Raw genomic sequence first — 14,505 nt, 5'->3', positions numbered from 1 at the left:
CTGGCTGCCTTCCGGAAGGTCAGACACTGGATTTGCAAAGGAAAGTATAACACTCTTGTTAGTCAAGATGGTTTGGTTAAAAAATTACATGGATTTTTCATTACACGCTATTTATGTTGGCATGGAATGGGTTTACTATTGTGTTTTTAATTAAAGAGTGAAAACATTTTAAAGTTTTTCTAGTTTAATTTCTAGTAGGATAAATAACAAGAGACACAACCCACTTTATCCGTTCGTCTGATTATCCTGCCAGAGTAATGTATTCCTATCTTTGTTCATTTCTTGCTTTTAAAATGTAGACCTTGAAAAGATGAAATACATAGAAATGTAGGTGTTGCCCTGGAGTTTTTATTTTCAGTATCAGGTTATATTTCATTTTGTATTTAAATTAAGTATACAAAATGAATATCAAAATAATGCATTTTCAAGCAAATGTGTAGATGAGTGAATCTCGTCTGGGCCCCAAAGGCTATGACGCACAGCTCTGTAACTGACCACCTGAAGTGACCTTGCCTGCTCCTCGGGCGGGCTTCAGTCGTGTGTGACCCTCACGTCCACTGTGGAAATCCCCGAAATGGGGTCCTATTCACTGGACAATTTCTTCTTTAATTGCACTATGCTATTTTATATCCAACTGTTCTTAGCCTGAGAAATTGTTCATATTCTGTGTTCCATTTCAGCTTTTCATAAAGTAAACTAAAAAACTGCCCACTTGGAAAATGAAACACATAGTTGTCAGATTAATAGATCCTTCTGCCCTCGAGTCCCCTCCCGAGGACCCAGTCAATCCTGAGCCCTGAAACACAAACAAACAAAAAGGGTGGTGTATCTTGTGCATTTTCTGCTTCCTTTTTCTTGCTTGTTTCCAATTTTTCTTTGGATGTTAGTGTGTCAGAGGATTATAAAAGCATGGGTGTGGACTCTAAAGGAATTTCATTTATCTTGCAAAATATGTGCAAACAAATTCTATTTTCCTGGTACAGAGTTACTTCTAAGTACCTCTTTAACCTACCTTTCTTCGCAGACAGGGCAAGGGAACATTGATGAATGAAACTTGTCTTTATGGTATTTTTAACAATGTTTTTCTAGACAACATGTTTTTGGAATTTGTCAGTGCCTGTGCTTCTAGAATACCTGTCCCCTTTCTTCCGATGTGGTTGTAACGGGACAGAACCAAGGAGGTCTTTGCTGTGGACTCGGCTCAAAGCACACACGGCGGGGAACGGGCTGGAAGACGCTCCGGGCGAATGGGATTCAGCATCCAGGCTGCTGCTGCCTCTCAGGGACTCCCTGCAGACGTGGCTGGCGGGGGGATGGAGTGTCCTGGGGGAGCTCTGGTCGCAGGGAGCCTTCCTCAAATGAACGCGGTTCCAATCAACTGGGTCCAGCCAAAAGGCAGATTGCAAAAGTGTTCTTTTACACTGTTGGTGGGATTGTAAACTAGTTCAACCGTTATGGAAAACAGTATGGCGATTCCTCAAGGATCTAGAACTAGAAATACCATTTGATCCAGCCATCCCATTACTGGGGATATACCCAAAGGTATAAATCATGCTGCTATAAAGACACATGCACACGTATGTTTATTGCAGCACTATTCACAATAGCAAAGACTTGGAATAAACCCAAATGTCCATCAGTGACAGACTGGATTAAGAAAATGTGGCACATATACCCCATGGAATACTATGCAGCCATAAAAAAGGATGAGTTTGTGTCCTTTGTAGGGACATGGATGCAGCTGGAAACCATCATTCTCAGCAAACTATCACAAGAACAGAAAACCAAACACCGCATGTTCTCACTCATAGGTGGGAACTGAACAATGAGATCACTTGGACTCGGGAAGGGGAACATCACACACCGAGGCCTATCATGGGGAGGGGGGAGAGGGGAGGGATTGCACTGGGAGTTATACCTGATGTAAATGACGAGTTGATGGGTGCAGCACAGCAACATGGCACAAGTATACATATGTAACAAACCTGCACGTTATGCACATGTACCCTAGAACTTAAAGTATAATAATAATTAAAAAAAAAAAAAGGCAGATTACAGCTCAGTGGTTCAGAGGCCTGATTCTGCATCTCAGCCGGGCCAGGCCACCCTAGTGCTGCCCGGGTCCACTCGGAGCGGTCCGGTCCTGGGCACGGTGGAGAGTGTGGAAGCAGGTGGCTGTGCTCCATTTCTGTATGCAACACCGTCTCCCCTCTCCCTTCTGCAGGCTCCTCCTTCCTCTTTCTCTCTCTCCTCCATCCCGCCTCCTCCTCTCGGCCCCCGCCCCACCTATCCCCCCATCCTCACAGGACACTCACCCAGTCCGGCCCACCTGACGCTGCCCCAACCATCCCCTTCCTCAGAAATCCATTTGCTCTTGATGTCATTTTGGAACATCTCACACCCCTTCTCCTCACAGTACTTCTCTCTCTATCACCGATGTTAAAAGACAAACGTCAGACAAACCGAATGTCACAGAGCTTCACTGAGCAAATAACTATTCGTGAACCGGGCAGCCCTGGACCCAGCATAGGTTCAGGGTGACTCCGTCGCTGCCACGTGGTCCGGTAAGATTTGTGGACAGAGAAAGGACAGTGATGGCAGAAAACTGGACAGAGGCGCAGAAACAGCCAGAGGGGCACCGCTTGGCGTGGGCCCCACTTCCACATGATGTGAACCGGGGCCACGGTGCATGGTGACTCCCCGCTGCTGTGATCCGCTGAGATGCTGCTGTTTGGGGCAAGGGTGGGTTAAGTGTGTTCACACACCCAGTTAGGTGACAGTCACTAAGTGTGGAGAGGCCTTCAGGCTGACCCTAAAATATATAAGGAGGCAGCTTTCGGCTAAACTTAACCTCACACAGAATACCACCGTCTGGGCTGTGAATCCAGTGGAACGTGGGGAAAATTTTCTCCTTCAATTTTTTGATTAATTGGATTAATAGGGGTAGAATAATCAGATAATTTTTAACCAAAATTCATGTTTTCCTTTAGAAGTTTTCCATTTAGGTTGCCTAAAGCAAAAAATTCACAAGAGAAGTGTCAAATATCTGCTTGACTTAAAACTTTTGTATACCCAGCTTCTATTTTTTAATACATTATATTTAATTTTTAAGATATTTAAATAACATATCTCTCTCTCTCTTTTCTTTCTCATTCGTAAGACAGGGCGCTTATCTTCAACCGAAATTCCCAGGTAATAATTTAGTTCTTAGAAACCCAGATATGGAAAACCTTCTCTTTCTTAGAGTTGTAGGAAGGCAACTTTTAAGAGATTCTTGGGTACATTATTCAAAATTGTGGCAAAATTGAGTTCATGTACGGCAATTATAGAAAATATTTTCTCACATGTTGGATATTATCATCAAAGATCTCAGTCAAATCTTGTTTTTATCTATGTAATCAGAAATGAAAAAAGAGAAGTCCATAATTCCTTGTCAATCATAAAGCATTGTGGGTAAAATAGATTTCTTTTGGGTCCTGACCCATGTACTGTTGAGCCACACTGAAAAAAAGTGAATGTATCTTATAGTCTATATTTTACTCTCAGAAATTTCCTGTCATGAAATTAACAGTTTTTTTTAAATCCCCATAGCAAAAAAAAAAAAAAAGCGTTTTTCCTAAGATCTGATTTAGAAGAGCAATGGGAAAATCACCTTGTTTTAACCTTTGTTTATTAGGAAGCTTGTTGGCTATTTCTCCTCCTACCCCCTTTTTACATAGGACAGAAATCCCAGATCTTGACAGTATTTTCAAAAATCATTTTGTCAGTCTCTAAGGATGGAAAGTTAAGCAGCACCATTGATTTTTGAGGCAGGTCTTCAGGGCCCCAGGACTCTTCAGGGTCCCAAGACGCTTTCACACGCTTTGCTTTATTTCCAGGCAGGTCTTCAGGGCCCCAGGACTCTTCAGGGTCCCAAGACGCTTTCACATGCTTTGCTCTATTTCCAGGCAGGTCTTCAGGGCCCCAGGGCTCTTTCACATGCTTTGCTTTATTTCCAGGCAGGTCTTCAGGGCCCCAGGGCTCTTTCACATGCTTTGCTTTATGCTTTGGTAGCCTGGTGATCGGGGATTGGCACATGTGTCCTGCTTAGTAAAAATGTAATGCTGTGGTAAACAAACAAAATTCACAATCATTGTAAACTCAGAATGGATACCCGTGGTCACTGCAGAGAAGAGACAAGCCCTGCCTTGTCAGTATTGGTCCAGGCTGCCTTCAAAGCACAGGCTCTTCCAAAAGAGTTTCTTCCCTGTTGTTTGCTCACCCATAGAATCACCCACCCACACATCTGCCCAGAGTATTGACAACCAAGTGTTTCCCCATGGGTGCCAAAGTAGACAAATAAATTATAGTTCCTTTAATGAACCCGTTTTCCTAAATAAGTGCCAGATGTTCTACAGGTGGCCTGAAAAGATGCCAGAATTCCCTGATTTCCATGAATAATAGGAAACCTGTCAGGAAGAATAAGCAAAGATACATCATTCTCAAAGCCAGCCTGCATTCCTGATTTTTTAACTCTTTGTCAGACACACACAAGAAACAATTGTTTTTTATATCAAAATAAAAGAAATGTTTGTAATGACTGAAAATTCATGATTTATGTTTCCATGCTGTGAAATAAATGAGACTTTCACCTTGGCATCCCAAGTGCACTGAAACCCTTCTGCATGGAGCACTGATGTGCAGAAGATGCGCTGTGGGGCAGGAACTTTATGGGCCCTCTGGAGCAGCTGCCAGTGCAGGACAAGAGATTGCTCAGTCTTCCTTCATTCTGCAGCCTCTGATTGAAAGAGGCCTTATTGCACTCCTGTTAGGACAGAAAATCCACCACCAGCATAAGGCCATCCTCTTCCTCACACCTCAAAGCCCTGGAAACCCCAGGTCTCCTTGTCTCACGCTAACACATCTGCATTTTTGTGTCTGATGTTTGCCTGAGTAGCTTTTCTTCTTTTATTTCACTTTTCACTGTATTTGTAGTTATGGTTTGTTTCTGTATTTGTATCTGTATTTGTAGTTATGTATCTGTATTTGTAGTTATGGTTTGTTTCTTGTAGGCAGCATATATTTCAGTCCTGTTATTTTATCCAGTCTGACAACCTTTGCCTTTTAAATGGATTGTTTAAAACATTAACATTTTTTAAATCTTTTAAACACATACTCAGCATGCAGGATTCTAAGAGGAGTACAAAAATATAAATGTAGGCTGGGCATGGTGGCTCATGCCTGTAATCCCAGTACTTTGGGATGCCAAGGCGGGAGGATCACCTGAGGTCAGGAGTTCAAGACCAGCTTGGCCAATGTGCTGAAACCCTGTCTCTGCTGAAAATACAAAAATTAGCTGGACATGGTTGTGCATGCCTATGATCCCAGATACTTGGGGGGCTGTGACAGAAGAATAGCTTGAATCTGGCAGGTGAAGGTTGCAATGAGCCTAGATCGTGCCACTGCACTCCAGCCTGGGCGAGAGAGTGAGACTCCATCTCAAAAAATAAAAATAAATAAATAAAAATAGATGTCATCGAATCTTTAACCTCACAGAGCAAGTCCTTAGGGATCTTATCACCTTTGTTTATTTTTAATTTTTATTATACATGTATATTTAGCTGTAACTAACATAAAATAAGCTATATGTTGGAAGCATATAATTTGATAAGCTTTACTTCATTTTTTGCATCTTTACTGTGGTATAATTAATGTTTAATAAGTTGCACATTTTTTTGTGTACGATTTGAAAGGCTTGCCGTAGGTATATATCTGTGCCCTTTTGTGATCCCTCATTTTTACCTCGTCCTCCATCTATCCCCAGGCAACCACTGACACTGGAGATGAGCTTGCATTTTCCTGATGTCTATATTGATGGGCCATAGAGGATGTACTCTTTTGAGCCTATTTGTATTAACATGATGATCAATATGGTTGAGACTAAAGCCACACATTTGCTCTTAGGTTTCTATTTTGCCCATCTGGTTTTTGTTTGTTTGTTTGTTTGAAGCAATGCTTATGTCATCTTCATTTTTTTCACAGCTTTATTGTGGTAGAATTTATCTATCATAATATTCACCCATTGTAAATGCATAATTGAATGATTTTCATTGAATTTATGGAGTTATGCACATAACACAATAATTCAGTTTTAAACGTTCCTGTGACCCCCAAAATTTCCCTCATGCCTCGTCTGAGTTCACCTCCAGTCTCTTAGCCCCCCAAAGTACAGATTTTCTTTCTCGACAGATTTGTTTTTCTAGAAATTGCATGAACGCAAAACACTCAATACGCACGCCTCTGTGTCTGCCCTCTCTACTCTACATGATGTGTTTGTGATTCATTCAGGGTTTTGAATGCATTGGTAGCTTGTTTCTTCCTAAGTGGTAAATAATACCCAATGGTATGGATGTATCGCCACAATGTGCTTATTCACGTGTCTCCTGATGAACACTTAGGTCGTTTCTAATTTGGAACTATTATAAATAAATTATGAATAATGGTGCTACGAACATTCAGCTTCAAGTCTCTGTGGACATGTGATTTCCTTTATCTTGGTGTGTATTTATAGGACTGAACTGCTGATTTATACAGTAAGCAGATGCATAGTTTTAAATAAACTGTCAATCTCTTTCCAGTGAATGTTTTCCAATGCGTGTAGCATTGAACATTCCCACCAGCACTATAGGAAGGCACCGGTCTCTTCTTCAACACCTGGTAACCTCAGACTTTGAGACGAAAGCCATTCTGTTAGGAAAGCACCCGTCTCTTCTTCAATGCCTGGTAACCTTAACCTCAGACTTCGAGACGACAGCCATTCTGTAGGAAGGCACCGGTCTCTTCTTCAACACCTGGTAACCTCAGTCTTTGAGACGACAGCCATTCTGTAGGAAGGCACCGGTCTCTTCTTCAACACCTGGTAACCTCAGTCTTTGAGACGACAGCCATTCTGTAGGAAGGCATCGGTCTCTTCTTCAACACCTGGTAACCTCAGTCTTTGAGACGACAGCCATTCTGTAGGAAGGCACTGGTCTCTTCTTCAACACCTGGTAACCTCAGACTTCGAGATGACAGCCATTCTGTTGGGTGTGTTGTGGCATCTCATCATGATTGGTTTTTCTTTCTAAAGGCTGTTTTTGCTGGGTATACGACTTTTCACTGGCAGTTATTTTTGCTTTCATACTCCCCCAGCACTCGGCGTGCCTGCCGTTTCCCTGTCTTCCGACTTCCGTAGTATCTGTCATGAAGCCCACAGCTGTCATCCTCACCTTTGCACCTCAGCATGGAATGGGTCTTTTCTCTCCAGCTACTTTTAAAATGTTTTCTTTACCACTGGTTTTCAGCAATTGATTGTGGTAGGCCTTGTAAGTATTTATTATGTGTCTGTGTGTATGTGTAGACTTTTTTACTTGAGATTATTTGAACTTCCCAGATCTATACACTTAGAGTTTTCATCAAATTTAGAAATGTGTCAGCCCCTATTTGTTCAAATGTTCTTCTCTCATTTCCTTTACTCCTTCTGGGATTCCAGGTACAATTATGTGACACCTTGCTGTTGTTCCATAGGTTACTGAGACTATTTTTTTTTTTTTTTTGAGACAGAGCTTCACTCTTGTTGCACAGGCTGGAGTGCAATGGTGCAATCTCGGCTCACTGCAACCTCTGCCTCCTGGGTTCAAGCTATTCTCCTGCCTCAGCCTCCTGAGTAGCTGGGACTACAGGCATGTGGCCACGATACCTGGCTAATTTGTATATTTTTTAGTAGAAATGGGGTTTCACCATGTTGGCCAGGCTGGCCTGGAACTCCTAACCTCAAGTGGTCCTCCAGCCTCCCAAAGTGCTGGGATTACGGGTGTGAGCCACCGCACCTGGTGCGAGATTGTATCTTTTTCCTCAGTCTTTTCACTTTCTGTGCATAGTTTGCAATTTACTTGATTGCTATTTTATTAAATCCACTCATCTGCTTTAGGAAAACATATGGTCAAAGTCAATCACCAGATTTTGAGAATAAATTTTTGGATTTTGGAGCTATAGCCTTCTCAGTCAAAAAGTTATTAACTAGGAAAGGTTTAAACAAAGCAAGGCTATGGGCTGTTGCCTGTGGATTTTGTTATTACTGTTTGTTTTTAAATAAAGTTTTAGCTGGGCACAGTAGCTCACACTTGTAATACCAAATACTTTGGTAAGCTGAGGTGGTAGGATTGCTTGAGTCCATGAATTTGAGACTAGCCTGGCCAATACAGTGAGATGGTGAGACACCCTCTCTACAAAAATAAAACATATTAGCCAGGCATGGTGGCACATGCCTGTAGTCCCAGCTGAGGCAGGAGGATTACTTGAGTCCAGAAACTTGAAACTACTGTGAGCCATGACCAGGCCACTGCACTCCAACCCGGGAGACAGAGTGAGACCTTGTCTCAAAAAAATTTTTAAAAAGTTTGATTGGAGCATAGCTGTGCTTATTTATATATGAATTCTATGATTTGTTGTGATTTATATTGACAAAATTCAGTAGTTAAACCTGAGACCATATGGCTTGCAAGACCTGAAATACTATCTTATTGTTTACATAAAAGAGTAAATAAATCATAATCTGGAATATTCTAAAGGGCATGTACTGAGCTAGACTGGGTGATGGATATTTAGGGCTTTGACCACTTTTAATCCCAAGTATCACCATTGTTTTTCATTTATATAGGAACTTTATCCTTCCAAAAAAGCATTATTTTATTTCATGCAATATTTAATGGAATATATAAAGTTGCGTATAATTGGTTTTCTTCACTAAATTTCAGCTAGTAACAGGCATTGCCTAGTTTAACATGAGTTTGCTACTCTACTACGAAGGAGAAATGCCTGAGTCCCATTGAGAGTCACAGAGCCTAAGTGTTCAGTAGCTCCGAAGCACGCACACGGGGCCCCTGAGCTCTGAGTTCAACTGGCACGTGCACCTCTCACGTAAGGTTATCATTAGAGGTGCAGACCTCCTGGAGGGGAAGGGGGCACCTGGATTCCAGGGCTGGCATTTGCCTCACTTGAGCCATACCTGGAGTTAGAAGTGCTGATGCATCCACGTGCAACTTATCTGAAAGAGATTGTTCCTTTGGGAACTACCATTTAGCAACCCCTCTGAAAGTTTCCTAGCTATACCTGCACAAAAGGGAATCTGCTGTGATGGCTCACGCTTGTAATCCCAGCACTTTGGGAGGCTGAGATGGGTGGATCACCTGAGGTCAGGAGATCGAGACCATACTGGCCAACATGGTAAAACCCCATCTCTACCAAAAATACAAAAATCAGCTGGGCGTGGTGGTGGGCGCCTGTCTACTCAGGAGGCTGAGACAGGAGAATTGTTTGAACCCAGGAGGCAGAGGTTGCAGTGAGCCATGATTGTGCCACTGCACTCCAGCCTGACGACAGAGCGAGACTCCATCTCAAAAAAAAAAAAAAGGGCGGGGATCTGTTTTCTGCTCTAGTGTCAAATTGGACGCATTGGGTGAGAAATAGGAGAAAATTGATTACCTGGCACACAAACACATGGCAACAGTTATCTTCCACTTGCAAGAAACATTCCCCTCACACACAAACACACATGCAAAGGATTCTCCCTGTGCTCTCCCAACAAACAATTACCATCAGCATTTCATCCTTCATCTGTAGGACGCTTCTCTGGAGTCCCATCTTCCTTCTGCCATTTTCCCAACACACGCAGCACCAGAACAGTGATAAGGTGTTTGTTTGTTTATTTGTTTGTTTTTCCAGACAGACTCTCACTCTGTCACTCAGGCTGGAGTGCAGTGGCACGATCTCAGCTCACTGCAACCCCGGCCTCCCAGGTTCAAGTGATTTTCCTAACTCAGCCTCCCTAGTAGTTGGGACTACAGGCACGCGCCCCCACGCCCGGCTAATGTTTGTATTTTTCCTATAGAGATGGGTTTTCACCATGTTGACCAGGCTGGTCTCAAACTCCTGACATCAAATGATCCACCTGCCTTGGCCTCCCAAAGTGCTGGGATGACAGGTGTGATCCACTGCGCCCAGTCAGAACAATGTTAAGTTTTATAAAGAAGAAATTAGTTAATCATCACTACTATACTGTGAGGTAACAGCTATTATCATTCCTATTTGCAAACATGGAAACAGAAGCTTAGAAAGATCAAATGAGCCCAGGTGATGAGTACGCGTGCTGGGTAGCGTTCTATCGAATAAATGCACAACCACTTGCTCATGTGCGTGTCCATATATTGAGAGAATATTTGCAGAAACGGTGATTCCTGTGGAATTTCACAGATTAATATATCGGATCTTTAATAATGCTGTTTCTCAAAATATTTTGTTGTCTATTCTGTAGCTTCAATTTTGATGTAAAAATACCAGTCTTAAACGGCAAAAGTATCATATTCCCGATGCGTACGGTTCAATGCCGTCTGCCCTGCCACTCCGCACAGCCCTTGTGTTTGTCTCTTTCCAGCCAGTGGGACTCCCTGTTTCAGGAATAGACAGAAGAGTGATGGCTGTAGCTGGAGAACCCTCCAAATGTCCTCTGCAGAGAGAGTAAGAGTTGCTCTTTCGCTTCCCGCAGAGAGAGCAGCTGTCCTGTTGACTCTGCTGTCCCTGTGCAGTTTCAGCCCAGACCGTTTCCATTCTCCGCGGAAGAGCCCACGGGCCCAAGGTGTCGGCAGCCCCGTGGGCAGCATCTGCCTAGGACTTGGTGTCCCCAGGCTTGGCCGGGGTCTAGATCTATGCACCAGGGGGGTTGAGACAAGGTCTTCTCCGCATCTCCAAAAGACCGTCGGTCTCCCACAGACTTCTGGGAAATCCATGTGATGTTTGTCCAATACATAAGGATGCAATTTCATGCATGACAGCTCAATAAAGCATATTTAATATATTCAACTCCTCAAATTTAAACCAGACACCTGGCTTGAGTGAAATTTCCAGTTGAGTTAATATCCCTCCCAGCCTCTGACATTTGTAACTGTTCACATGTTAACCCGAACCATTCACTCGTTCACCTTAGTAAAAGCGTATTTTGGGATTTTATGTGCTGGGATTGGACATCAAAGAATTGTTTTTATTATAGAGCTTTTACTAGCCAAGTCTGAATTCAGAACAGGCCGTGTTCAGCAGCAGAGCCTGGTGAGCAGTCATGCTTCGTAATAAAACAGGTGAGCTGTGATCCGTCAGGCCCTAAACCGAGGTCCCCCCATCTGGAGCCTTCGGGAAGAATCCCTGTGCTTTGTGCCAATGAAACTCATCTGGCCTTTCCTCCTATTACTTTCGCTTTCATTTTCTTTCTCAGAGGAGACTTTTTCTGGATCATGACAGCTCAGGCCGGTTTGGCCAGGTGATGAAAAAGGTCTCAGATTCACAGTCTGGGGACTCCTCTGGGAGACTGTAACTTTGGATCAGGCAGATGTCTGCTGGAATCAAAGAGTATTAAACGTACAAACAGAACAAAAGGCCCTGTTGAACTACGAAGAGGATGGCTATTCTGTGCATCATCCTAGCCCCAGTCCCAGCCCTGCCCTATTCTAAGGCGACCACTAGCCCTGCCTTGGCCGCGTCCCCAGGGATCAGCAGCTGGCACTGGGTACAGCCACGTGGGGGAGAGCCCTGGTCCCCGAGCAAGGTGTGGGGCTATCCGTGGTCAGGCAGGCTTCAGCTGCATCCTCATGGTTCTCACGACGCCTCTGAAAAGGGCTCTGGAAACCTAAGCCTTGTTTACTCTGCTTCAGTGCAGAAATGGGTGTTCTTCCTCCTGTACCTCTCAGGATAATCCCATCATAACCTCATTCTGTAGGTTCACGATGCTCCCTCCTTCTGCTCCCAACAACAGTAGTGTTAGAGATATTGAATCTGACACACAAAGGCAAACTCTAAGAGGGAAATCTACATGCTTTCTCTAAAAACAAACTGAAACACCTGTGAATCAAAGCAAAAGTTTTTGGGTTCCCCATGCCCGCTGATTGTCCTCCTCACCCCCTCTCAAGGTGATGGCGGGGAAGGTCAGGTGCCCTTCAGGGTCTCCAGAGGAAGGCCTGCTCCCAAGAACTACTTGAGACACTGACTTCTCCTTTCTTGAGAAAAAAAATACCACTGTTTATGGTTAATTATTAAGCTAGAAATAGACTCAGTAAAATCAGCTTAACCCATGAAGAGAGGCGAAGGGATGGAAGTCGGAAGACACGGAGATTAGGGTGGGAATGGGCTTGTTGTTTTTGACAGTATGAATGTTCTTCATGAAGTGTTAAGAAGTAATTTTCTCTATCCACAGATGTTTGAAAAAGAGAATATTGGCTTAAATTTTAAAAAAGCAAAACAAAACAAAATGTTTCAGTTTCACACAAGTAAAAACTTGACTGGAAGAAAGTAAACGCAGTCCCCTGAGGACGTGTTAGCTCCAAGCGGGGCTGGGCTCCAGGTGCAGCCTGCTCTGTGGAGCTGGGGTCACACCAAGGTGGGGACAGTGGGGAAGCTCAGGCCGGTGGCCTCGTTGTCCTCCAGGGCCCAGTGCCAGTGTGCACAGTGGGGGTAAAGCCACGTCTGCACGCCAGAGCCGCGAGCACTTCAGGCGAAGCTTGCCAGGGCCTGAAGCCAGGCCCGTGCCACCTCTGCCCACGAGGCCCATGCCACCTCTACTCACAAGGCCTATGCCACCTCTGCCCACGAGGCCCGAGCCACCTTTGCCCACAAGGCCCGTGCCACCTCTGCCCACACCTGCAGATCCCAGGCCAGGCAGGAAAGCCTCCTCTCCACGCCTCATGTGCACTTGCTTTTTGGACAGTCACCCACCTGGTCCTCCAGGGAGACAAGCTTCTTCTATGGGCTGAGATTCTTCGGAAGTGTGTATTACACCTGAGCCGCCCATGGGGATGACCAACGGAGCAGGCCCTGCCTGGAAATGACCGGGGAGGCCTTGCCTGCAGGCTTCGCTTCCCACCAGCTCACCTGGTGTGTCAGGGGCTCAGGAGCCAGGCATCCCTCAGGGGTCCTGAGACAATGCTTCGTGAAGCCTCTGTGTTCTTCTTGACCGTCTCTTGGGGTCTGTTCTGGGGTGGGGCCACTGTGCTTCTCCGTTTGGCAGGATGAGGAGAAGCTGGGGAAGTGAGTGGAGATGGGAATGAGAGTTAAAATACGGCCCCTGGCATGGGTGTAGGGTACCAGCGCCCATCAAGGGGCTCTGCAGCCCAGCCTCATATGTGTCCTGGAACCCTACCAACATCCTCACCTTTGTCATCTTTTCTTTCCTCCACTCCTCTTCTTCTGCCTCTTTTCTTCTTCTTCTTTTTTCTATTTTGAGACATAGCCTCGCTCCGTCACCCAGGCTGGAGTGCAGTGGTGCAATCACGGCTCAATGCAGCCTTGACCTCCCAGGCTTAGCTGATCCTCCCACCTCAGCCTCCCAAAGCGCTGGGACCACAGGCATAAACCACTGCATCTGGCCTGTCTTTCTTATCTAAACATTTCCCCATAGAGCATGTGAGGGAAATCCTTCAAAGGAAGAGGAACTATGTGAACGTCTTCATGACAGTGACCGAATGGGGCTGCCCATGTTGGGTGGGGTGGCCAGTCTCCGGGGAGAGGCCCCCAGGGCCGGGTGCTCTCCTAACTCACTGGGAGAACTCACAGACCTTCTGCTTCAACAGAACTCATGGTTGCTCAAAATTATTCTCCTGAAGAAATACAAAGCATTTACCTTATATCAGCCTTTTCTCAAGTTCTGTGTCAAAACATGGATTTGGCTGGGCGCGGTGGCTCACGCCTGTAATCCCAGTACTTTGGGAGGCCGAGGCAGGTGGATCATGAGGTCAGGAGATGGAGACCATCCTGGCTAACACGGTGAAACCCCGTCTCTACCAAAAATACAACAAATTAGCCGGGCGCGGTGGCGGGCACCTATAGTCCCAGCTACTCGGGAGGTTGAGGCAGGAGAACGGCGTGAACCCGGGAGGCAGAGCTTGCAGTGAGCTGAGATCGCGCCACGGCACTCCAGCCTGGGGGACAGAGCGAGACTCCGTCTCAAAAAAAAAAAAATGGATTTATTCTAAGATCCTAGTGAAATTTTGTTCTTATAATCACCAATTTGAGGCATCAATCCCAAACTCAACACTTTTTTTAGAATGTTTTAATCCACTTTCATTTAGTTTTTATCTCATTTTATACACTTTGAGGAGGCAGCCTATACAGCATCTGATGCCAATGAGTGCTTACAATTCAATAATTTAGTGCTTCCAGAAACTGTCCGACTATTACCTGGCAGCATTGCTATGAATGAAGAACCCCTCAGCCCCTTGCTAAGTCCTAAGTCAGAGCCTCTGGGAGGGCTGTGGAATAGGGGGGTTTAACACCCATCCAAGGTCAGTCCCCTGAAGGTCACTGTGGTCGGGCCGGACTGGCGTGGTCCTACTGAGATGCTGAGCGGGGAGGGCCCCTCCTCTGGCCTCACACCCAGACCAGCCAAGCTCTCAGGTATCTCTGAAAGCTCTCATCTCCCTGGGTCCTGTTTCTCCCCGGAATCTCTGA

At 45.0% G+C, this 14,505-nt stretch overlaps 1 long non-coding RNA gene across 1 annotated transcript; it reads left to right on the top strand.

The window, feature by feature from the left end:
- Positions 1–6,993: 6,993 nt before the first annotated feature.
- LOC126952475 (uncharacterized) lies at positions 6,994–10,842 on the top strand. Its single transcript, XR_007724905.1, has 3 exons — positions 6,994–7,065; positions 7,171–7,343; positions 10,451–10,842. It is a non-coding gene; the product is annotated as an uncharacterized LOC126952475 (long non-coding RNA).
- The last annotated feature ends 3,663 nt before the right edge of the window (positions 10,843–14,505 follow it).

This window comes from Macaca thibetana, chromosome 4 (assembly GCF_024542745.1).
Source record: "Macaca thibetana thibetana isolate TM-01 chromosome 4, ASM2454274v1, whole genome shotgun sequence".
Classification (NCBI taxonomy): domain Eukaryota; kingdom Metazoa; phylum Chordata; class Mammalia; order Primates; family Cercopithecidae; genus Macaca; species Macaca thibetana.
Note: the sequence above shows the minus strand (reverse complement) of the source record. Positions and strands in the feature narration are given on the sequence as shown.